Source organism: Hyla sarda, chromosome 8 (assembly GCF_029499605.1).
Source record: "Hyla sarda isolate aHylSar1 chromosome 8, aHylSar1.hap1, whole genome shotgun sequence".
Lineage (NCBI taxonomy): Eukaryota > Metazoa > Chordata > Amphibia > Anura > Hylidae > Hyla > Hyla sarda.
In genome coordinates this window covers 142,842,270-142,869,263 of record NC_079196.1, presented here as the reverse complement: position 1 = coordinate 142,869,263, position 26,994 = coordinate 142,842,270, and the positions used below count along the sequence as shown (strand labels likewise).

Sequence of the window (26,994 nt, the reverse complement as noted above, 5' to 3'; positions counted from 1 at the left end):
TGTGATACGCCCTGGGCTCCACAAACTGTTCAACATGCTCACCCCATACTTGATTTACACGGTACAGCATCCCCTGTTGAACCACAAAACAGGGGAACATAGACTAAGCCCCCGGTTGTTACAGTTCACCCTCAACTACTACCACATTTTCCCAGGCCCGAGATAGAGTTGGGTTCTGATGCTGTGCTGTACCGAAATTGTCTCCAGAGACGTTGGGGTCTGCCAACTCCGGACCCGGCAGCAAATTCTTCCACGTCTCCCACCATTACATTCAGCAGGGTTGGCTTCCCACCCTCCACCGCAATGGCAGCTACCCCTACTGCTGGCCCTTCAGTCTCAGGTTTCCAGGGTTCCGGTTTCTTCCCTGAGCAAGGCCATTCTATTGGGGTTACTCCTGCCTCGTGGGAATCAGTGGCTCTCACATTAGGCCACAGTGACAGGAAACCGGGGAAGTCTCTCCCAAGTATTAGTTCATAATGTAAATTTGTTGTGACGGCCACCTTATGAGTCCACCTGCCGGCCACTGTGGACAGAGACACCAAAGCGGTGGGATAGTCCTTTAAGTCTTCATGGATGCACACAACACCGACCTTTCGGCCAGTATACTCTGCGGGCAGCACGAGGGCAGCTCTTACCAAAGCCACCAGGCTCCCTGAGTGCCAGCACCAGGGTATCTCCCACTTTCAACTGGCACAGGTTACTATTGTCTACTGTTTCAGGGGTACTAGTTGCAAACAGTCTCCTGGCATACATTGAGGGGCGGTAGCCATAGTTGGTGTCCATGTGTTACCCCCGATGGGGACAGTCAGCCCCTATGTGACCAGGCTCTTGACACCGCCAACAGACCATCGGAACATGGTCTGTAAGGAGTACATCCCGAGTGGGTTTTGGTTGCACTAGCTGACTGGTCGAGGGTGGAGCATTCCGGCATAGCAGATCATAATACACCCGGTTTCAAATGATTATGCAAATTCTATTTTAGTGTCACAAATATTAAATATTTTGTTTTTCAGTATTAGTCAAGGATGGCATTGTGTCTCGGAGCTCTTTTGATCACTGAAAACCAATCACGGACACCTGTGATAATTAGATTGCAAGGTGAGCCCAATTTAAAGGAAAAACTACTAAAGGTGGGTGTTCCACATTATTAAGCAGAACACCATTTTCAAGAAATATGGGTAAGAAAAAGGATCTTTCTGATGCGGAAAAGAGAGAAATAGTTCAATGCCTTTGAGGAGTTATGAAAACATTAGATATTTCACGAAAACTTAAAAAGGGGTTATCTACCATAAGGTGATTTTAGTACATACCTGCCAGACAGTAATGGACATGCTTAGGAAGGATCTGTGCTTGTCTTGGGGGCTAAATGGCTATGTCATGAGATTACCATAACATTGTGGCTAGCTTTTTGCGAACTGGTATTTCCTGCTTGACATTTTCTTTTTTGCCTACAAATCCCATAATTCAATTTTCCTCCCTCAAACACATCAGCCACCCCACCCATTGAAACATAAATGAGCTGCATCCATTCAAAAGACCTGTGGTTTTCAATCAGGGTGCCTAAAGCTCTTGCATACATTGCAGATTGAAGCAGACAGGCTCCCTGTCATCAGGTGCCTAGTGAGTCAGTCTCCGTCGCATTGAAACCTGGGGAAAATCTGAGACAACAGTCATTCTGTATGCTGTTAAAAATAAATATTGGGGTGAAAATCACAGTAGAATTGTGAGAAAACCATCACACATAGGTACAGACACTATATTATGAACTACACTAACTTTACAGCCCCTGTAGCATAGTCAAACAAAAATAATTCCTGGAATACCCCTTTAAGCGTGATCATCGCACTATTAAGAGATTTGTGGCTGATTCACAACACAGACAAGTTCATGCAGACAAAGGCACATTGAGGAAGATTTCTGCCAGATCCATGCATCGGATCAAGAGAGCAGCTGCTAAATTACCATTACCCAGCAGCAAACAGATATTTGAAGCTCCTGGTGCCTCTGGAGTCTCACGGACATCAAGGTGTAGAGTCCTCCAGAGTCTTGCAACTGTGCATAAACGTTCTATACGGCCACCATTAACCAATGATCACAAGTAGAAATGGCTGCATTGGGCAGAAAAATACATGAAGACTAATTTTAAAAATGTCTCCTGTTCACTGATGAGTGCCGTACAACCCTGGATGGTCCAGAAGGATGGAGTAGTGGATGGTTGGTGGACGGCCACCCTGTTCCAACAAGGCTGTGACATCAGCAAGGCGGTGGTGGAGTCATGTTTCGGGTTGGAATCATAGGAAGATCGTTGGTTGGTCCCTTTTAGCGTTCCCAAAGGTGTAAAGATCACCTCTGCAAAGTATTTGGATTTTCTGACTGACCATTTTCTTCCATGGTACAGAAGGAAGAACTATGCTTTCCGTAATAAAATCATCTTCATGCATGATAATGCATCTTATCCATGCTGCAAAGAATAACTCTGAATCAATGGCTGCTATGGGGATAAAAGGAGAGAAAGTCATAATGTGGCTTCCATCCTCCCCTGACCTCAATCCTATTGAGAACCTTTGGAGCATCCCCAAGCAAAAGATCTAGGAGGGTGGGAGGCAGTTTACATCCAAACAGCAGCTCTGGGAGGCTATTCGGACATCTTGCAAACAAATTCAAACAGAAACTGTCCAAAAACTCACAACGGATGCAAGACTTGTGAAACTGCTATCAAATAAGGGGTCCTATGTTAAAATGTAACGTGATCTGTTAAAATGTTTTAACCCCTTAACGGCGAAGGATGTATATTCACGTCCTCCGTCGACTCAACGGCCGGGACCCGCGGCTAATACAGGACATCACCGATCGCAGTGATGCCCTGTATTAACCCTTCAGACACACCGATCAAAGCTGACCGCTGCGTCTGAAGTGAAAGTATCCCGGCTGCTCAGTCGGGCTGTTCGGGACCACCGCGGTGAAATCGCGGCGTCCCAAACAGCTTACAGGACACCGGGAGGGCCCTTACCTTCCTCCTCGGTGTCCGATCAGCGAATGACTGCTCCGTGCCCGAGATCCAGGCAGGACAGTCAAGCGCCGATAACACTGATCACAGGCGTGTAAAAGATCAGTGTGTGCAGTGTTATAGGTCCCTATGGGAGCTATAACACTGCAAAAAAAAAAAAAAAAAAAGTGAAAAAAAAGTGTTAAAGGTCATTTAACCCCTTCCCTAATAAAAGTTTGAATCACTCCCCTTTTCCCATAAAAAAAATAAAACTGTGTAAATAAAAATAAACATATGTGGTATCACCGTGTGCGTAAATGTCCGAACTATAAAAATATATAATTAAATTAAACCGAAAGGTCAATGGCGTACACGTAAAAAAAAATCAAAAGTCCAAAAAAAGCGTATGTTTATACCATTAAAAAATTTATAAAAAGTGATCAAAAAGTCCAATCAAAACAAAAATGGTACCGATAAAAACTTCAGATCACGGCGCAAAAAATGAGCCCTCATACCACCCTGTACGTGGAAAAATAAAAAAAGTTATAGGGGTCAGAAAAGGAAATTTTTAAACGTATCAATTTTCCTGCATGTAGTTATGATTTTTTTCAGAAGTATGACAAAATGAAACCTATATAAGTAGGGTACCGTTTTAACCGTATAAACTTACAAAATAATGATAAGGTGTAATTTTTACAGAAATATGCACTGCGTAGAAATGGAAGCCCCCAAAATTTATAAAATGGCGTTTTTTCTTCGATTTTGTCGCACAATGATTTTCTTTTTCCATTTTGCCATGGATTTTTGGGTTAAATGACTAATGACACTGCAAAGTAGAATTGGTGATGCAAAAAATAAGCCATCATATGGATTTTTAGGTGGAAAATTGAAAGGGTTATGATTTTTAAAAGGTAAGGAGGAAAAAACGAAAGTGCAGAAACTGAAAAACCCTGCGTCCTTAAGGGGTTAAAAGTTAAACTGTTATTAAAAGTTTGATGGAAATAGCTTTTGATGTCAGTAAATATGCTGCAAACACAACAACTCAATTATCAGTTCTTTACAACCTATAAAGTGTTCTGAACCTTACTTAATTTGGAACAGTGCAATTTAAGTTTTTTTGGTTTAAAAAAAATACTGTTATCATTAGGAGGTTTGTTCAATAAAATTTGAATTGTACTCTTAATAGTTATAAACATGAGAATTATGTTGACTGTTATTTACATCAATTATTTAGGTAAATGAGAAAAATATAATTTGCTTAATAATTTGGAACAGGGTGTACTGCGGTCTGGCGGGTTCAGTCGAGGTATACTTCCACTGATGCACCCACTGGGCCCGGACCAATACATTCACCCCCCAGTCTTGCCAGAATCTCACCATTTACAGTTGTGTAGTCGGCCGATTGATCATCTGGTAAGTCGAACAACACCTGCTGGGGTCCAGACGTCAGGAACGGAGAGACAACCTCAACCCATTTGTCTCGGGGTAACTTCTCTTTCATGACCACCTTTTCGAAAGCCGCCAGGTAGGTCTCAATGTCATCCAAGGGGGTCATCTTAGGGATCGCCAACCAAACAGCTTTCCGGGCATCGTGGACATTCTGGAACGCTCCTGTGGCTTCTAACGCCATCACATGCTGTAATAGCAGCTGGTTAGTTTCCTGCTGCTGCTTTTAGCCTCCACGAAGGCTTTCATGACAGCCTCCATTTTGTCAGGGGACACGGGTAATAACCTTGCTGGCTTGATATAGGACATACATCCATGCCCGGGAAAAACAAAAAACTTTTCGGCTTTCAGGGCAGCCTCACTGCATTCTCCACCAATTGTGGGGATTTTCTCTGGTAGTCAGGTTAGCGGATGCAGTATAGAGGCAAGGAACCAGGTTGTAAATCAAACTTCAGTGTTTTATTCACACTCCGCAAAACATAACAGTCTTGGTGCTTGTTCATACACAGCAAAGCAAAACAGTCTTGGTGCTTGTTCATACACAGCAAAACAAAGTTCACCTGGAATCCTAGGTGTCGGTTCACACCAGGCTTAATGCTCAGACACAGAATGGTTCACAGGCAGGCTTCCAGGTTGGCCTGCACGCCTGTTTGCAGTATTTAGCCCTCAGCTCAGAGGACTCCACAGCTTCACTGTCTGATGTTAGTAGATTCACACACACACACATCACTCACCTGCTGACTGCTTTTATAAGCCTGCCAAGACGCCGGCCTGGAACGTGGGGAATAGTCACCCACCCAGCACATTGACTATTCCCATTAAAAGTCATTCTGGGTCAACTTTACAGCCATACTAAACAGCTGAAGTGTCAGACTACAATCTGCAACATCGACACTTTAGAAAAACCAGCTCTTACCTTACAAAGGCCAGGAACCTCGGTGACACATACCGACCATCAATGACGGCCCCTTGTGTTCCTTGCTAATATATATGTATATATATGAACATACACACACATACATATAAGTAATATATATAGAAGCCAGTCCGAGGCGAAACATCGGGTGGTAAGGGCCCACGCTCCACTACTTCTTTATCCACTTGGTATTTATTCTGCTGTATTATGTATGTCATTATGGAATGTGCTGCTATTACCGTACTTTATATGAGCACTTGCACTGCTGCTACTAAGCTAACACTTTATTTATCACGTTATATGAGCTCATACTCGCTATTCTCCTGGTTCTCAGGATATATGTTTTGTATTTTTAAGTGATTTATTTGATTTAAGTGATTTTATTCATTGTATCAATAAAGTTTACTTTTTGGAATCCCATAAATGTTTCTTTATGGAGGCAGGAGGCAGGATGTCACAATTAACATCAACGGATCCCCACAGGTCCCATTCTCTGTTACTTTGCAAGATTTAGCAGGAACTTTAAAAACTTTTAATGCAGTGTATTTTCTTCTTCCACTAAAATCATTTTATCAGAATAGTGGAATCAGCAAACACCATAACACAGCTCCGAGCGCGGATGTGAATGTAGCCTAATAGTACAAAGTACGTCAGCTTTGTACGAGGTACAAGTATGGAGTTAGCCAGGAGAAAGATATTATATATATATAAATATATATATATATATATATATATACACACATGTACATACACACACACACACACACACACACACACACACATTACAGACCAAAAGTTTGGACACACCTTCTCATTCAGCGTTTTCTTTATTTTCATGACTATGAAAATTGTAGATTCACACTGAAGGCATTAAAACTATGAATTAACACATGTGGAATTATAGACATAACAAAAAAGTGTGAAACAACTGAAAATATGTCATATTCTAGGTTCTTCAAAGTAGCCACCTTTTGCTTTGATCACTGATTTGCACACTCTTGGCATTCTCTTGTTGAAACTCAAGAGGTAGTCACCTGAAATGGGTTTCACTTCAGAGGTGTGCTGGTGTGGAGGAGGAGGTGTGATGGTGTGGGGGTGCTTTGCTGGTGACACTGTTGGGGATTTATTCAAAATTGAAGGCATACTGAACCAGCATGGCTACCACAGCATCTTGCAGCGGCATGCTATTCCATCCGGTTTGTGTTTAGTTGGACCATCATTTATTTTTCAACAGGACAATGACTCCAAACACACCTCCAGGCTGTGTAAGGGCTATTTGACCAAGAAGGAGAGTGATGGGGTGCTGCGCCAGATGACCTGGCCTCCACAGTCAACGGACCTGAACCCAATCGAGATGGTTTGGGGTGAGCTGGACCGCAGAGTGAAGGCAAAAAGGGCCAACAAGTGCTAAGCATCTCTGGGAACTCCTTCAAGACTGTTGGAAGACAATTTCAGGTGACTACCTCAAGAAGGTCATCAAGAGAATGCCAAGAGTGTGCAAAGCAGTAATCAAAGCAAAACGTGGCTAGAACCTAGAATATGATATTTTTACACTTTTATGTTATGTCTATAATTCCACATGTGTTAATTCATAGTTTTGATGCCTTCAGTGTGAATCTACAATTTTCATAGTCATGAAAATAAAGAAAACTCTGAATGAGGTGAGTCCAAACTTTTGGTCTGTACTATATATATATATATATATATATATATATATATATATACATACACACACACACACATAACTCACCGTATGTGTGTATATGTATATTTGTGTATGTTTCAGCATAACTTCCTGGCTGCAGATATTTCAATTGTGGTACACACACATCTTTCTTATATGTCAGGTAAAAGTATAGTGCAATATCCGCAGCCCAAAAGTAACACACTCAGGAGATGTACCAAAAGCCACATGCAAGTCTATGGGACTTCTGGTACATCTCCTGATAGTGTTACTTCCGGGCTGCGGAGATTGCCCAAGAATTATTAAACATCCTGCTGCTGGACTAACGTCTTGGTACAGTATGATTTAACTGTCCAGCAGGCAGGTGCAGAGAATAGTTAGTGTGGGGAAAGGGAAAAAAATGTTTTTGCAGGCTGAGAGAAGAGAGAGAAGACATCAATCCGGTGCAAGGTGAGGGCATGGCAGCACTGCTGCAGTGAGGAGTAAAAGGAAGACGAGCAGGCCATCACTGCTGGGGCTTCAAGAGACTGGGAAAGCTGGGTGACTGCTTTTCCTATCTCACGGGTTTAGGTAGGAAGACATGGCAACACTGGGTAGCTAGTAAAGATAAAACTACCTGTACCGGTGTTTGCTTTGATGGCCATTTATGAAACTGAGTTGAGCCCAATAGCATGCCTTTCCCTCTCCTGTCCTGTTGGATTGATGTACAGAACTCAGCTTCCAGCACAGAGCCCTGTACATGAATCAGGGAAAGCAGGCAGCTGCTGCAGGTTGGCAACACCCCTATAATACTTCAGCTGTACAAAGAGAAAAGCAGTTTTATAACTTATAAATGGCCATCACAGCAAACAAAGGTACAGTTAGTTTTATCCTAGTATGACATAACTGGTGGTGTCTGAAGCTCCTAATCTTGTAGTTGGGGGTTTTCCCATCTTATAGGAACTGGTTGCATATTACTAGAATTTTAACAACTCTTATCCACACACTGCAGTAACTTTGGATTTTCTTTTTTTTGCACAATTTAAGGGTCAACAATAGCAAATCTGCAACTAATGTGCACCAAATTGTGCATGAGTTGGTACAGATTTTCTGCATATTTACCAACAGAAGCTCTACAGATTTATTTTCTGTGAAAAAACGCCACAGCCAGATGTTAGCTGCAAGTCAATAGTGAACTGCAAAATGCCAGATCCACTTGGCGTTTTAAATTTTGGCGTCTTTTTAAACCTTTGGGCATTTTTCAGTTCTTTTGGGGCGCACAGGTTGGTTTTCAAAAAGGTCTTCAAATTCAGAGTATGGCGTATTTTTTCGGGAAAATGTTGGCACTTTCCTCCCATAGAAGTCTATGGGAGTGAAAAAATGCCAGGAAAAACGCTATGTGGGCTTTAACTTTGGTGTTTTCGCAGGCGGTTTTTATTCTTTTTTAGGACTTTTGCGATCCAAAAAAGTGATGGAGATACCCTTTTTTGTAAAATTTTGTAGGTTACCATAAAAAATTTAAAAAAATACAGTAGTGACGGAAAAAATTGTATTCAACGAAATTTATATTTTTTAGAACAAACTTTGTATACATTTTTAAACAGGGATCAATTTATGTGGGCGGGCAGAGAACTAAAAATCTAGCCAGCAATATAAAAATGTAGAAAGGGGCCATTTAATTATAAAAATATTTTATTTTTTATAATTAATTTTGTAAAACTTTTTATTAGTAATGTATTTTAATTATGTGTTTAATAATAATTATGCAATTTTTTTGCTTTCTTAACTTTTTTTTTTAGATAGAACTACTACTCCCAGCATGGAACAGACTGTTCCATGATGGGAGTAGTAATACCTGTACTAATAGACGGATCGCAGCTTGTGTCACTTCTGACACCCGCTGTAATCCTCTGGTATAAGCTATAGAAGCCGGCGGCTACCGCAGTTCTCAGCTCCACTATGCTTGCTGTGGTGTGAAGCTCTCTTCACATCACTGATTCATTATTTCCCGCTGAGAGCTGTGACTGGCCAGATCGTGTTGGCCACTCACAGCTCTCAGCGGCATATAAGAATCTGTGATGTGAAGATAACCTCACATCACAGCGGAGTATAGTGCTGGGCAGGGGACCAGAAAAGTGTGGCTGCCGCCTGCTTCTATAGCTTATACCAGAGGATCACAGCGGATGTCAGGAGTGACACCCACTGTGATCTGACCTTAACTGCAGGTTCTACTACTCCCAACATGGAGCACACTCTGCTCCATGCTGGGAGCTGTAGTACCTGAATTAATAGACAGATTGCAATGGGTGTCATAAGTGACACCCGGGCCATCTGTCTTTTAGTACAGATACTACAGCTCCCAGCATGGAGCAGTGTACTCCATGTTGGGAGCAGTAGTACCGGCAATAAGGGACAGATCGCAGCAAGTGTCACTCCTGACACCTGTTGCGATCCTCCTGATGTGCAAACTACCTAGCCAGCCAGGAACAGAGTGGGGTGAACCTCACTGACCCTGGTAAGCTACAGTACTGCCAGGGAGAAAAAGGGCCACTGGGGGGGGTTCTAGGCTTTTGGGGGGGGGGGGGGGGTCACTGATGAATGATCAGGGTGCTACTGCTGTCTGTCCACCAACACCCACCAAACCTCTCCCCCCCCCCCTCCCCAGCAGTAGTACCCCTCTAATCTTTCAGCTGATGCTATTATTACAAGGGGTACGGGAAATATGGGGGAGGGGGGGTTTCTGGTGGATGATGGGGGTGCTAGGGGGGGGGGGGGTTTCTGGTTGATGATGAGGCTGCCCTGGCTGTAGCATCCCAATCATCAAACACTGACACTAGCATCTCAATCATCCAACACCCCCCTCCCCCCAGCAATAGCAGCCCCATCATATGTCCCCTGCCTTCCCCCAAAGCAGTAGCACCCCCATTGCTGGTGGATGATGGGGGTGCTACTGCTGGTGGGAGGTGTTGCTGGTGGATGATGGGGGTGCTACTGCTGGTGGGGGGTGTTGCTGGTGGATGATGAGGGCATTATATGTGAGGGGCGCATGATGGGGGCATTATATGTCAGGGACGCATGCGGCCCAGCCTCACCCAGCTGCTACCTCCAGTGGCCCCCAGATAATTAGAGTTTGAGACCCCTGCCCTACACTCTGTGGACCGAGCACTCAGCATCCGATCCACAGAGTGGTACCCTGAAGACAGTGAAAAACTGCCATAGGGTAGAAATTTGGATGTTTCTACACACCAGGAAAAATGCCAGAATGCAGGAGAAAGCTTTGGCAGTTTTTCTGGCAGTTTTTCCTGGCATTTTTGCTGGTGGGAAAAAACCTCAGTGGAATCCTAGCCTTAGGGCCCATTTACATTGCAGAATTTACTCACTGAAGTTCCTTTCCTTCTCCATGCAAAAACCATGGAAAAGCATATGCAGGTTATGTTCACAGGGCATATTTTCAGGGTAACGTCCAGCTCTGAAATTTACAGCAAACATTCTGCAAACAGTGGATGCTGGCAGAACAAGCCAGCCCTAGGACCACTCGAGAATACACTGTTCCTATAGACAGCAAGCAATTCTGAGTGGAATCCGCGGAAAGAATTGGAATGTCTTGGCTGTAGAAATTCCGCTGTGTGCACAATGTGGCAGAATCCCATTGAAAACAATGGGAGTCTGCTGCAACAAAATTTCCAAACATTATTTCTGCCTTAGAGGCTTCAGAGAAGCAACTGAAATAAGACAACCAATATGGCTGCAAATTCTTATCTCGGCAACATGAGTATGATGACTGCACTCTATGAAAGATGATGGGGACGGCTCCATTTTTACGTATCTAGTGAATGTATCTCTATAAGGAAACCAACTTGGTTCTCAGTATAACAGTGAATATTAAGCACACAAGTATAACACATCAGTTTTATTTGTAAAAAATGCAACAGGCCCTCAACGCGCTGACCACAAAGGTCATGACTGCTTTGTGTGCAGCCTCATATTTTACTTGCTGTCTCTCAATTCTCTAGAACACTTTAGCTAAATATTTGGTATAAATGTTTAATACACTCATTGTTGCCAAGCCTCTTTTAGAGATGCTTGCTTTGCATCTTCCAGCAAAATGTGCACTCTTATACTGAGAATAATCTCTCCTCTATTGTTTTAGGCTGCTTTCACACTATAAAGTTCTTCCGTTTTAAAGAGAGGTTATAATGTTCCGTTATGAAAACCCTTAAAAACAGCTGTTAAACAGCAGTTACAAAATCCCAGTAAAAGTCTATTTTACATTATCCGTTTTAACCCGTCATAGCCGGTTATTATTAATGGACGTTATCTGTGACGGGAGAAAAAACGGTACATGCACTATTTTTCTCCCATCACAAATAACGTCCGTTATTAATAACAGGCTATGACGGGTTAAAACGGATAATTTAAAAATTCCATGGACTTTAATGGGATTTTGTAACAGCCGTATGGGATTTTGTAACAGCCGTTTAATGGCCGTTTTTAAATGGGCACTGTCACCAACTTTATTTTTTTATATGTTGTAGTACTTATTTTTTTTTTTTCATTAAAAAGGTTTAATTTACATTTAAAAACCGGCCACTGAAAAAGGACTGATTTTGGAGTGGCAATCAGTCCTTTTTCAGTTAGGCTGAACTCGCTCCCTGCCTGTCAATCAGACAGGCGGGAGCGAGCGCATTGGCTCCTCGGCCACTGGCTGGGAGGCCACTCCTCCCGCACATCGCCGCCGCCGCCACGTTGCCGCCGCTGTCCCTGCACGCCCACTGCCGGACTCTGCAGTAACTGCAAGTGTAATGAGGGAACGGGGTATGCGGGGTGGGGGGGGGGGAGGAGGGAACAGGCTAGTGCCGTAGCGGGGGGGGGGGGGGGGGTTACGTGCTAGCGCCATAGCGCCGCTTGTAACTAATAGTTTATCTACACAGGGTGCCTCCAGCTGTTTCAATACCACAACTCCCAGCAAGCATGCCCTGACAGCCAATAGATGTCAGGGCAAGCTGGGAGTTGTAGTGGTGAAACAGCTGGAGGCACCCTGTGTAGATGAACTAAGGGCAGAAGTTCCCCCCAGCAGGCATAAGTGACGTGGTGCCTGCTGGGGAAGTCTGCCTGGTAGTGAGCACACTGCCAGGCAGACAAAAGGCATTTTTAATACAGTAAAAATAAAAATTAAAAGCAGAGAGGGGGTTAGGGATAGATTGGCAATAGGCATGGAGAGAAAAAAAAAATAGGATAGTGGGAGCTACCCTTTAAGGGTTTTCTCAACGGAACATTATAACAGCTCTTTAAAACGGAAGAACTTTATAGTTCTTGTGTGAAAGCAGCCTTAGAATTGAGATGAAGCATGATTAACTCCCTGTTTGAAAACGCTGCTTTATGGGTGTTCTCCTCAGAGGAGAGTGCCATAAATGTACTAACCAATTTTCTGTTTTTTTTTTTGTTCTTATCATTTCAGATCAGTGTATGCAAAGAACTACTTCGGATTTGGTAGTCTTCATCGATGACCAGCATTTTTTTTGTTTAGTATTAATAAAACGGTTAACAAGGGTATGTGGGGGTATTTTTTGGAATAAAAGTTTTTTAAACGCGTCGTGTTTTTGTGTTTTGAATCCATTACTAACCTGGGGTATAGCGTTAGCCCCAAAAATTATTACCCCGATACCCACTGCCACAGGGGTGCCGGGAAGAGCCGATACCAACAGGCAAACAATTATGCAAACAATGTGTGTGGTTCCCCCTATTTTTATACTCCGCCAGACACCATTCTGGGCCTGTTGGTACCAGCTTATCCCAGTACCCCTGCAGTGGTGGGTACCGGGGTAATAATTGGGAGTTAGCGCTAGCTGTTTTTGAGGCTAAGGCTAAGCCCTGGCTTAGTAATGGATTTTGTCTATAAGATGGCTTCCACTACTAAGCATGTAAAGTAAATTAAGAAAAAAAATAGCAGGTTTAAAAAAACTTTTATTACAAAAAGTACTCCCCGCAAGCCCTCATTAACCATTTTATTAATATTAAATAAAATAAAAATGCTGGTCATTGACCACTAAATCCAAAATAGTCCTCTGCATTCACGGATGTGAAATGAGAATTAAAAAAAAACACAAAAAATGGGTTAGTACATTTAGGAGGAAAAAAAGTGGTAAAAAAAATGTAAAAAACAAACAAGTTTTAAAAGTTTGGCGTAATGGTATAAAAAGTTGCAGGCGAGGCACCGTACAAAGGTATGTACTGAAGTAGAAAACATGTACCACCCAATATTTATCACATGCCCTGCCTGCACTATGTTATACATTTGGTACATGTACACATTTCCAACATAACAAATGAAGGTGTAAGAAAGGTTTACCTATATGGTACAAAACTGCAACTCCCAGCATGCACTGACAGTGAGGACATGCTGGGAGTTGTAGTTTTGTTTTGTAACATTTGTCTCTCTGTATGTACACAACTACAACGCCCAGCACGCCCCCAAAATAAATAAATGAATATTTAATAAAAATACCAACACCATATTACATATAAAAAAAAAATGCATACAAGCAGAAGTGGTAAAAACTAAAAACTAAAGATCATGCCGCAAAAAATGAGCCCTCATACAGCCCCATGTATGGAGAAATAAGAAAGTTATAGGGGTCATACAGCAATACAGAGCACTTATTACAGGCACACTTGAATGTGCTGAGGTATTTTTTCCTAGCTGTGTATTGCACAGACAAATGTATCATTTGTTCTCTGCCGCCATGTTATAAATTTGACGTACATCAGCACTAAAAATTATTGACTGTGAAACATGTCTACCACAGACGACAATGACAAATTCCCCACAATTTTTCTTTTATGATGTACTGCTCCCATTTTTACAGTTCTATTGCATTAACAGAGTCCCTATTTTAGTTCTGTGTATACCTGCCAATTTTAGAAGGGTTAATTTGTTATACAATGGAGTCGGAATTGAAAAATATTGAAACAATGTTTTAAGTGTATGCTTATTTGCAGGATTCCTCTACTAGACACAGATATTCTTGTCCTACCTTATTGTAAATGCCTTCACAGCCGGGCTATTAATTACATTTTGGTGAATGTGTAGAGGCTTAATTGCTCATGTTCATTCATCTCGTAACAAAGCCAAATTTAACAAAGTAATTCCATGTAAGCAGCTTAATGTTATTAAGACTTTCAGAACAACATATGATCTCTTCAAAATGTAATATTTAATTTTATGCTTTTACAATAATGAAAATAAAGTCCTCTCTGTTGTACTCATAGCTAACCCTAAGCCTAATTGTTTTTCAGTGCAATTCTCAAAGTAACTTACTGTTTTAAGCATTTGTGTTGTACTCTTGAAAGATGTAGAGCAGCTCCTGCACCTTACAATGGTGGATGAATTTAGAGGAATTCTAATCCCAAAGTAAATCTAATCTAATGAAAGCTAAAAGCAGCAATTTTTAGGATAGGCAAAGACTGACTGCAGTCTTTTTCATTACTGGCATAAAAGTCAGAAAAATGTCATTTTTACAATGTCTACATAATTGTATGACTTTAAAATATTAATTATAACAAGGAGACAGTTTAACAGCCCAATGGCACTGTAAACAGTATTTGTCAAATACATACACAGATGGGGAAAGATATCAAAACCTGTGTAGAGCCAAAGCTGAATGGTTGCACATAGAAACCAATCATATTTATTGTTTTATTTTTCAGAGGCCTTTTCAAAAATTAACCTGTAGAGGACATGCGGAATACATGTATGTCACAATGCCCTGAGACTAAGCACACAGCGACATATACGCCATGCAGTTCCGCGATCACTGCATCACCCGACATGGTGATTGAAACCTGATAACAGTAGCCGGGACCTCATGGATAATGGTGGACATCAGCAATCCCACTGATGTCCACCATTAACCCTTCAGATACAGTGATAAATATTGATTACAGCATCTAAACTATTGCGTTCTGTTCAGACAAATATCTGACCACCCGCGGTGCACTGCGGGTGGTTAGATGTGTTAAGGTAACTGGAAGAGCTCCTCTCACCTGCCCATGTCTTTCATTTTTAACAAGGCCTCTGCAAAATGAAAGAAGAAATCTGAGTGGTTGAATTGGGCATCTGGGCAACTTTTCCTTTGCACAGGTTTTGATAAATCTCCCCCAAAGTCCAGTAAGTGAGGGTGGGCCAGCACTCCTCTGTACTCTCTCCTGTCTGATAGGACAGGAGAGAGCACAGAGGAGTGCTGGCCCACCCTCACTTACTGGACTTTGTCTATGCCTGTGCTTCAGCATGGACAAAGCCATGAATTTATAAGTAATGATTTCTTTCTTCTTTTTTTTTCATATTCAATGCTTTATTAAACCACAAAGATCAGTGGTACAGAAAATAAACAGGTGGAAGGGGTGCACATGAGAATAATCATAAAAGAAAAAAAGAAGAAAAAAATGTGGTAGCCAAACGCAGGTCACCTCACGCAGGAGGAGAAAAGCAAGAAATCACACATAGTAACAAGCATAAAGTGGTACAAAAGGGTAAACTAATGAACCACACCAATGGACATGTAGAGATGTGCTTGCCTTCAGAAGCAAATCATTTCAAGTTGTGGGAAGGTGATAAAAAAATAGGACTGGAAACAAGCCCAAACAGGTAAAGTGGAAGAGGCAGGGAGGGGAAAGGAGGAGTGAGTCAGCGAAAGGCAAAGAGTGGGAGAGCCAAGAAGGGTACTAGAAGAAGGGGAGGAAAAAAGAAAGAAAGGGGGGGAAGGGAGTATTGCGCACAAGGTAGAAGAAAATGAGGGAAGAGAAAACCGGTCAAGAGGTCATAGAAGAGACCAAATTGCAAGAATTGAGGAGAGAACACAAAATCTAACCAAGGGGACCAGCGCACAAAGTACTTCTCTGACTGACGATTAAGATCAGCCAAACACTCCTCTAGGCCCTAGATGTGGAGAACCTCCCAGAGCCAATCAGTAACCGTGGGAGGTAGATTTCCAGCACCTAGGTATAACCCTCCTAGCCACTGCCAACATAAATATATTATGAGGAATATACTGCGCTTAACATGGAGGTGCACATATAGGGTCAAAACGGGGCTCCAGCCCCGGTCCATCTAATCCTTCTGCACTCTGGTGCCCTAACAGCTTGTCAGGCACTTACCTGAGCTAAGCAAGCCTTCTCCTCTGCTTGGCTAGCTCCTCACCCTTTGCTGGGCTGGCTCCTCACCCTCTGCTGGACTGACTCATCCTCCTGATACACGGAGCTAGAGGCCACCACAGCACTACACAGTGGGGGATGGGCAGGAGCTCATTGCTGAGGCTTCAGCTAGTAAGTACATACCTTGGTAAAGTCTCCATGTTCTACCATCCCCAATAGCCTCTGTCCTCCCTCCTCAGCCTCCATATCCTCCATGCCAGTGATTCCTAATCAGTTTGCCTCCACCTGTTGCAAAACTACAACTCCCAGCATGCCTTTGCCTGACTAAGCATGCTGAGAGTTGCAGTTTTGCAACAGCTGGAGGCACAGTAGTTGGAAAACACTGTTCCATGCCCCTCACCCCTCTTAGCCTCCATATCCTTCTTCTTCTGAGCCTCCATACACTCACCCTATTAGCCTCTATATTGTCCCTTGTCCTCAGCCTCCATGCCCTCACACCCTTTAACCTCTATGTCCATGTTTCCCAACTAGGGTGACTACAGCTGTGGAAAAACTACAACTCCCAGCATGCCCAGACAAATGCTGTCCAGGCATGCTGGGAGTTGTAGTTTGCAACAGCTGGAGGCACCCTGGTTGGGAAACACTGCTCTATTATGGGGGAGATTTATCAAAACATGTGGAGAGGCAAAGTTGCCCAATTGCCCAGAGAAACCAATCAGATGGCTTCTTTCATTCTTAACAAGGCCTGTGAAAAAAGAAAGAAGTGATCTGATTGGTTGCTATGGGCAAATGGTCAACTTTGCCTCTCCACAGGTTTTGATAAATCTCCCCCTATGCCCTCATCTCTCTAAGGCCATGTTTACACAGTGTAATGTCCACATGGGATTAATAACGGATTATTCCTCACTGACATTCAGCTGCAGCACAGTCCCATTCATTTCAGTAGGATTTTGCTGCATTGTGCAAATGGTGAAATTTCCTCCACAGATGTTTATCAAAAAGTTCCATCAAAACCAAAATGGTTTCGATAAAAACTACAGTTCACAGCCAAAAAAAATCATCCTTCATACATCACCATATATGAGAAAAATAAAGCGTTATAGGGGTCAGTATAGAAAAATTTTAAGCATACTCATTTTCGTACAAAAACAAAACCTATATAAATCGGGTATCATTGGAATAGTATGAACCAACAGAATAAAGATAACATGCCATTTTCACCAGACAGAACACTGTATAGAAACAGAAGTTGCAAAACGGAATTTTTTTTTCTTTTTTTTTCTTTATTATGCCTCACAAATAATTTTTGTTGAGTGTCAGCATAGGTTTTGTGGAAAAATTAGGGATATCATTACAAAATACATATGGTAGAGCAAAAAACAAGCCTGATATGGGTTTGCAGGTGGAAAGTTGAGGGTTATGGTTATTAGAGGCAGAGATTGAAAAATAAAATAAAAAATGCAAAAAAAAAAATCTTATTCCAGGAATTTTGATGACCTCTAACTTTTTATTTTTCCGGCGTGTGACGTCACGCCTCCGCCCTCGTGTGAAGTCACGCTCCGCCCCTCAATGCAAGCCTACGGGAGGGGGCGTGATAGCTGTCACACCCCCTCCCGTAGGCTTGCATTGAGGGGCGGAGCGTGACGTCACACAGGGGCGGAGGCGTGACGTCACATGCCGTCGGCCGTGTGGTCGCCGGTAATCAGACCCGGAGTGAACACGCTCCGGGGACTGATTACAAACGGGGTGCCGCGTGCTAGACCCCCGCAATCAGGCCTCTTATCCCCTATCCCTTTGGATAGGGGATAAGATGTGTAAGCACCGGAGTACCCCTTTAATGTGTCAGTGGATTTTTGTTGGCAAATTGTTGCTAATTTTTTGTTGAAAAAGTCTTAACATTTTTGTGCAACTCATTTAGACTTATTCAAGAAAACAACCATGTAGTGTGGCATGGTCTGCTTTTTATGTAAACCGAAAATCATGCTTATACATGCATTAGAATGTAGTTGGATGTCCAAACTACTAATTAATAAAACCGGTGCTATAATAATGAAATATTTTATTAGGGTAGGGCTACATGTAATGGATCCGCAGCGTATTTTACACTGCGGATCCGCGGGTGACCCGACCCATAGTGTGCCTCCAGCTGTAACCAAAAGCTTGAGCAGGCCAGGGGGTGGGAGGGTTGGGGCGGAGCTTTTGGTCACAGCTGGAGGCACCAGCAGATCCGCAGCTTAAAATATGCTGCGGATCCATTATGTGTGACCCTACCCTTAAAGTGTACCTGTGAACGGAAAAAAAACCCATGAATGTTACTCACAATGCAATTTGCATTCTGTTCATGTCATTTTTATCTGTTTTCAGTCAAGTTCTGGACAGATATCGGCTCTGTAGCCTGCTCACTTCCCCTGCGTTCCTCTCCAAAGCAAGCAAGCATAGAGGAAAGCAGTGTAAGAATATTTCCTGTCTCTCAGCTCTTGCGGCAGGGGCCAAGATGACATGCTGTGAGTACAAAGATGACTCGGCCAGGAACTAAACAAATTAGCCTGTATGGGGACATCTAGTGACTGGAATTATAACAGTCAAATATAAGGTAACAACCACAATACTTTTAAAGACATATATTAGAGATTTATTAAAACCTGAGCAGAGGAATGACCAGTTGACCATAGCAACTAATCAGATAACTTATTTTATATTTCAGAGGCATTTCTAAAAGTTAAAGAAGCAATCTGGTAGGAAGCTATGGGAAACTGGTCAACTTTTCTTAAGCACAGGTGTATTTTGAATAGGTTTTTAAGTTAGCTTTTTGCAGTGGTCAGTGATTTATCAACTGCAACTTTTTTTTAAATTGTCCCAAAATTTTTCTGTAAACACTCAAATATTTGCACAAGCTTACTCCAGCCCGGACCCCACTTAAAATTCACATAGCTATTATTACACAGCACATTGGCCACTTTGCAATTTACTTAGCTATTTATAAAGAATGTGCACCTTTTTAATAAATATGGGCGACATGCACAAAATGTTCGATAAGGCAAACTGGCAAAAAGAACTTGATTTACACAAACAATTATATATATATCCCCCCCCCTCAGAAATCAGGGCACTTAAAGGGGTACTCCGGTGGAAAACTTTTTCTTTTTATTTAAATGAACTGGTGCCAGAAAGTGAAACAGATTTGTAAATTACTTCTATTAAGAAATCTTTATCCTTCCAGGACTTATTACCAGCTGTATGCTAGAGAGGAAATTCTTTACTTTTTGAATTTTTTTGTCTTGTCCACAGTGCTCTCTGCTGACACCTCTGTCTGTGTCAGGAACTGTCCAGAGGTAGCATAAGTTTGCTATGAGAATTTTCTCCTGCCCTGGACAGTTCCTGATACGGGCATCAGGTGTCAGCAGAGAGCACTGTGGACAAGACATAAAAGAAATTCAAAAAGAAAAGAATTTCCTCTGTAGCATACAGCAGCTAATAAGTACTGGAAGGATAAAGATTTTTTTAATAGAAGTAATTTACTAATCTGTTTAACTTTCTGGCACCAGTTGATTTAAAAAAAAAAGAAAAAAGAAAAATAAAAGTTTTCCACCGGAGTACCACTTTAAGGCTACAATGTGATGTAAAAATACAAATTTTTTGAGCATTCACTCTTAAAAATGCATTCTGTTAATAAATACAATGGTGTAGTGATTGAGGGAGTGGAGGAATCAGACAGTACATTTAGTTTATTTAAAATTGGATCAATTCACATAGCTAGTATTACACAGCACATTGGCCTTCATTTACTATTGGATTTCCATGGTAAATACAGGTCACTTTATTTATTAATGTAATCTGCCAAACATACACCAACATTGGCATTTTTGCCAAAATGTGGCCATGGTTCTTGCTTTATTGACATTAAATTTTCACCATGTTTGCCATCTTTTCAGAAAAAAGGGGAATTCATAGTACATGAAGCCCAATATGTACATTTTTATGTATGGAATTCCAGCCATCTGCAAGGACAGGGTTGCAGACATTGCATTTTTCAAAGTCTCTCTCAGATTCAGTGGGGCATTTTCTTTATGTAAAATCAGTTTGTTTTCCTATGGTTGCATTTTTATGTATCTCTGACAGGCATAGGAAAATTACAGTTTTCAGTAATACAGCTGTGTACTGAACTGTGTTATATGTCTGATCAGTAAAGTAATAAAAATGTGTAAATAAAAATGTGTAAAAAGATAAAATCAAAAAATATATATTTATTGGAGATATATAAATGTATTGGAGATATATATACATATATAACATATACTCAAAAATAGTCCCCTAAACACGGTAACTTAGCCCCCCAAAAAAGTCTTCACACAATTGGGTCGATGATCGCGCAACATAGAACAGAAGCGTGCGCAGGGTGTACTTTTATGCCCTGCGTCCTTAATTTTAAAAAAACTATTGTTTTCAAATCAACTGTTGCCTTAAAGTTAAACAGAATTCTAAATTACTTCTATTAAAAAATCTTAATCCTTCAAGAAGTTATCAGCTAATGTATGCTCCAGAGGAAATCGAGTTGTTCTTTTCTGTCTGACCACAGTGCTCTCTGCTGATACCTCTGTCCATGTTAGGAACTGTCCGAAGCAGAAGAGGTTTGCTATTAGGATTTGCACCTACTCGTGACAGAGGTGTCAGCAGAGAGCTCTGTGGTCAGACAGAAAAGAACAACTCAACTTCCTCATAGTATACAGCAGCTGATAAGTACTGGAAGGATTAAGATTTTTAACAGAAGTAATTTACAAATCTGTTTAACTTACTGGAGCCAGTTGATACGAAAACATTTTTTTCCACCAGAGTACCTCTTTAAGTATTGCTTTGTTGGTCTATTTGGATATTACAATGTATAACATTACCTTTGAAAGGCATTGGGACATCTCTACCCTCGGACCTTGCTGTGTTTTATTGTTTGAAGAAAAGGGATTTTATGATTATGTTCTAATCTTCAGATGAACTGTAAAAATAGATAAAAAAGTGTTACATTATCCATATTTTCTACAATGTTATTAAAGAAAGAGCACCAAAAATTTACGCCATACACTTTGTTCTACCAACAACAGTGAAAAGCAGTCTAATGCATTGGCTTCTCAATATGACATCAACAACAACTGAAGGATACAAGGTTAAGGATGCAATTAAAAAACGAATTTAAAAAAATGTGCATAATTTGTTTTTAGACATGCTAGAAAGAAAGGAAATGCCAACTGGTACTGTGTGGAAAATGAAAAGGAACACTTGGGAAGAAATGCCAGGAACAATCCATAGTATGCATCTACTGCAGCAAGATAGGGAGAACAGCAAGCTGGGGTGAGAAGCACACTTTTGGATCCTTCGAACGATTTTTGGAAATCTGAACACCCAGACCCTGACCAATAAAAAATTTAATTTGGGAGGGGAATTTGTCAATATCTGGGCATGTTAGAAGACTTTAAGTGGTACTAAGGATAGGGGATAAGTTCCCCTCGATCTCGCACGCAGCACCCCGCTCTCATCAGGCCCCGGAGCGAACATCGCTCCGGGTCTGATGACTGCCGATCACGGAGCCGGAGTATCGTGATGTCACATCTCCGCCCCCATGTGATGTCACGCTCCGCCCCCTCAATGTAAGTCTATGGCAGGGGGCGAGACAGCTGTCTCGCCCCTTCCATAGACTTGCATTGAGGGGGCTGAGCGCGACGTCACACAGGGGCGGAGCTGTGACATCACGAGACCCGGAGCGGATGTTCACTCCGGGGCCTGATGAGAGTGGGGTGCTGCGTGCGAGATCGCGGGGGTCCCCAGCAGCGGGACCCTGCGCGATCAGGCAACTTATCCCCTATCCTTTAGATAGGGGATAAGTTGTCAGCACAGTAGTACCCCTTTAAAAGGGGAGATCTATGTAAATATGTGCAGAGGAAAAAATTAGTAGTTGCCCATAGCAACCATAGCTTCTTTTATTTTACAGAGGCCTTTTTAAAAAATTAAACAAGCAATCTGATTGGTCGATGTGGGCATCTGCTGAATTTTTCCTCTGCACAGATTTACAAAGATCTCCCCTAATAAGCCCACTAACATTCACAAAAACAGTAGCAATTATGGTTAGGATAAATGTGTGCGTGGCAGATATCCTGTCAATTTTACCTATTGATTTACACAGGTGAATTCTACAGTGGCAGAAGCAGGCAGGTATATGAATTTCACCTCTTTAATATGGCATAGTATTAAAATAATTACTAAGGAGGCACACTATGGGTCAGGTCACCGGCAGATCCGGAGCGTAACTACTGTGTGACCCTATTCTTTGGTAACCTTCACACATACAGGATCTGCTGCATATTTTGTGCAGCTAATTTTGCTACCACATAATTTCTAAATTAGATGCAGAAAATATGCAGCAAAGATATACAGCAGATCCTGTGAGATTGTGAGAACTGTGAACATACCCTGTACGTGTGTATTTTCTGAAGCAGATCTGCTGCACATTTGCTATAGCAGATTTTGCTACCCATTGTCAAGGGGCAGAAAAATCTGCAGCGGCGAATCTTAAGCAAAGAATACGCATGTGTGAACGCACCCTTAGGGTACGGTCACACGTAACGGATCCGATGCTGCTGTCTGCCAATGACCAACCCTAGAGTAAGCCCCCTGCCTGTGCCTGTGTCCACTCGTAGCAGCAATCCGCATGCACAGTTTACTCTTAAACATATTGGCCGCTCTCTGCCTAGCATAGGGAGCAGAGGAGCGCCCGCCAAAGTTTTAGTGTGTAAAATACGCTGCGGATCCGTTACGCCACTACACCTCCCATCATGGACAGTGTCTGTTCCATTGTTATGGATAATATATATATATAAAATGAAGATCATTCTTCTAAAATGGCAGTTATATCCTGTATCATGCCATGTGTGACTATCCCCTTTTGTCACAGAGAGAATACGATGCAATGCTTATGTAAAGTAGTCTGCTAACCAATTAGAATGCTTACACAATGTGTTATGCCCTACTGAAGGATATATCTTGTGTGTACACAATACAATAAACTAGAGAACCATTTTGACCTAGTGTGTGTCAGTGTGAGTTCTTTCTCTCCGTGCACGTATAATCCAATTTGGCTCAGGACATCAATCTAGGAGCGGTCATTTGGAACGCTTCCAAAACAGTTGGCGAACGTGGGACTCAAGGTGATCACCTCTGACCAAGCATCCGCGCACACTGGAGGACAGGATAATCTATCAACGGACACCGGGACTGCAGCCCTTAAATCAGGGTAAGAAAATCAGTAATCTTACCTCTGATCGTGTCCCTTGTGAGTTAGTCTGATGTCTTGTGTGGGAGGCATGGTCAGCAGAGTGCATCCTTGAGGGGCTTGAGTAAGAACCCCAGTCTGTGAGCAAGTGGTTGATGTTCTGTGAATTTTGTCGGTGAAATCTCATTCACTTGTGATATTTCAACTTCTGAGGTGTGAGGTACTTCTCAAATTCCTGTATTGAAATCAGCCCGGTGTCTGATTCAAGGACAGATGGGGAGAAGGCAAGCAGTAAAGATAGCCAAAAGTGTCTGTCTTACAGCGAAATCACAGTACAATACACATAGGGAGCTGAGACAGAAGTCCCCAGTAGGTACGAGAGATGGGCAATAAATTAAATGTGATGTAGGGATACTATACTCCCATGTAGTATGTAGCGGACATGTGAGATGAATTTCTAAGTTGGAAAAGTGTTAAGAAGTAATTAAGGGAGGAATACTCAATTTAGTGACATGGCAGAGTCTCTCCTCCGAGATAAGCAAGGCAAACTAGAGGATAATGATTTATTAGACACGGTCCATGTGTGGCTAGACTGTAGAAAAGAATTTGAAAAGAGCGGGGGCAGCAAATTTATGATGAAGAATGTAAATGTGATTTCTGTAAGATAGAGAGGGGGCACAGGCAGCCAGAGCCCTATAACTGTGCCAGCAAAAAAAAAAAAAAAGGATGGGTGTGTAGTGTATGTGACCAACAGAATTCCTCCCTCCGAGAGACTTGTTTCTTCTGTGGTGCTCCACACCCACATCGCCAAACTATAATGAGTACTGCCCCTGTCATGGCGCCATCTATTCCCTAGCCAGTGCCCCAGGCTGGTCCCTTAATCACCCTTGGGCCAAAACCCCCCTGTTAATCCAATCTCTCTACCCTGTAACAAATCCTGACCACTTGCAGCCTTGAACGGAGAATGCTAGATATGCAAGCCCTTGTTCAGATAGCAAAGGGATTGGAAGTCTCCATTACGAAGCAAAAGATGGCTGTGCTTGCAGTCATGACTGAAAGTCCTGAGGATCCGCCCCCAGGCAGACGCTGTTATGGGTGTGCCAAAACTGTCCACATAAAGAGGAACTGCTGCAGTTGTCACGTATGGGCCACCCACAAAGTTGCACAGGATGAGTCCAACAGACAGACATCTCCCTCTACAACAGCATAGGAAGCCGGCAAGCCAGTGACAGGAGGGGAAACTGTGTGTATGGCCCTAAAAACTCCTCCTGCTGGCCCAACCCCACATGTAACACTCACAGTGGGAGGGCGGGAACTTCCCTTCCTGGTCAACACTGGTGCAGCCCGCAGCGTTCTACGTAATCAGGCCATACCTCCCTCCTGGCTTACTGATATGCAGCTTCCTTGTACAGAGCTTGAGGGGACTGTTCAGCACAACTCTATGGCACACCCTCTCCCGGTTACATTGTCGCAGCTTCACCTACCCTCTAGTACTCTGTCATGTCTTTCTTGGTCTGTGTTCACACGGTCAGAGAATAGTTAAAGCCTTTGGCTTTATATCTAATAGCTCTTAGGGTGGGTCTACATAAGGTGCGCTCAGTTCCAGCTTCAGAGCTGGTGATTACATATGGACTTCCTGATGTCCTGTTACTAACATTCTGGACATGCTGCTTTTGAGCCTTTTGGTGCAACATTCCTTGTTTGAGCTTTTAATCTACTATCTCTGTTTTAGCATGCACATTGCATTTATTTTTGATATTTTCTGGGCTTTTATCCGTGGTTAGATAGCATGCTCTTAGTAGGTTTTAATCTGTGTTTGTATAGTTTGTATGTCCTTTCTGCTATGTATCTGTTCACACTGTGTTTTCTCTTGTATCTGTTTTCTGTGTTTCTGTAACTAGTTATCCATGTTACCGGTCCATGGGGACTCAAAGGGTATAGTTATTCCAGTGTCTATTGGAGGTGTTCTGAGGGATTGCGATTATTCCTGTCTTGTGTTAAGTGTGAACAGTGTTCTATAATTATATATCTTGTTGTATCTGTTTTCAGAGTTGTAACTAGGCATCCCTGTTACCTGTCCATGGGGACTCCGTTTCTACTGGAGGTGTTCTGAGGGATTGCCATTATTCTTGTTTAGCGATAGATCCCTGTTACCGGTCCATGGGGACTTTGGGTTTACTGGAGGTTCTGAGGGATTATGCTATATTCCTGTCTGTTCCTGGAGTTTTTTGACTCATCTGTTTTCTTTTCTGGTGTTCTGAACTGTATCTGTTTATTAGTTCATTATTCAGATCTTTGGAGTTTTGTATATGCACTGATCATGGAGTACATGATCACTTAGCTAGAGTTTTCCTCTGTGCTTTACCATTGGTCTATAGTGTCCCTGTGCTGCTCACTGATCTGTGTCCTCTGAACTTAATACTATAGAGTTCTATGTTCCTGTTATGTTTCTGGATTGTGACCGACTGTTTATTAGTATGTGTTTTTAAAGGCCCCTGCACTTTAGTTCAGGGAGGGACCGGCGCCCAGTTGTCGATCCACCGTTTAGGGTGGACGGGTAAGTAGGCAGGGAGAGATGTTTTAGGGTCAGTTTAGAGCTCACTCTCCCTGTCCCGTGGTCGGTCCCTGACACTATCACAGTTTGGTAATCAGCCTTTCAACCTACTAGGTACTGATCTCTTGCAGAAAGTCCGGGCTAACATACAATTCCAAGAAGATGGCTCTGTCACCCTCAGCTCAACACTGGACCCAGAGCAAACCTTCCTTCTCATGGGCATCTCCTCAAATCCTGCTATTTTTGCCCCAGTTGCTTATATGTTATTGAACCCTCTTTGTGTAACATGTCATCTCAACTGTACCAACCCATCTGTGGATGACCGGTCAACATGACATTGGCCACAATGATCCAAATGTTCTACCTTACAAGCCACAGTACCCGTTGTCTGTCCAACAACTTACGGTCTACTTTAAGCACGTCTCTACTTGGAGCAATCATACCAACAACATCACTATGTAATACACCTTTGTACCCAGCTCTGAAGAAGTGTAAGAAAGGAAAACCTGAAGAATACCGCATGGTGCAAGACCTACGGGCAGTAAATGAGGTTATTGTTATAGGACCCCAATAGTGCTCAAGCCTCATACCTTGCTAGCAAGCATTCCTCCTACTGCAGCTATCTTCACTGTGATCGATTTGGCCAACCCCTAATTCTCAATCTCTCTGGCAAAAGACAGACAGTTTCTGTTGGCCTTTACCCATGATGGAGGCCAATACACTTGGACAGGGCCACAAGGGGCCCAAAATAGCCCTTCATCCTTCAGCAAGGCCATGGCCTCTGTTCTCCAACCTGAAGTGGAGGTCCTACAATACGTGGATGACCTGTTACTCTTGACTTTCCTGGTGGATTCCGGATGCAAGGTATCGCAGCAAAAACTCCAACTTTGTCTTCCTAAAGTGGTTTTCATAGGTCACTGCTTCAACCAAGGAGCCAAACACCTTACGGACCAAAGGCGTAAGGCCATCTCGGATATCCAGGTACCGGACACTCAACACTAGCTTCAAACTTTCTTGGGCCTCG

The 26,994-nt window shown here is 42.5% G+C and overlaps 1 protein-coding gene across 4 annotated transcripts in view; it reads right to left on the bottom strand.

The window, feature by feature from the left end:
- Positions 1-26,994, bottom strand: part of HECW2 (HECT, C2 and WW domain containing E3 ubiquitin protein ligase 2) — a 660,271-nt gene that overhangs the window by 527,123 nt on the left and 106,154 nt on the right. For 3 of the 4 annotated variants that reach the window (XM_056536055.1, XM_056536057.1, XM_056536056.1), the window contains exon 2: positions 21,051-21,148. The exons of the other annotated variant lie outside the window; for it this stretch is intronic. The gene's annotated coding sequence lies outside the window, so the exon portion shown is untranslated. The remainder of the gene's footprint in view (positions 1-21,050; positions 21,149-26,994) is intronic. 4 annotated transcript variants of the gene reach the window in all.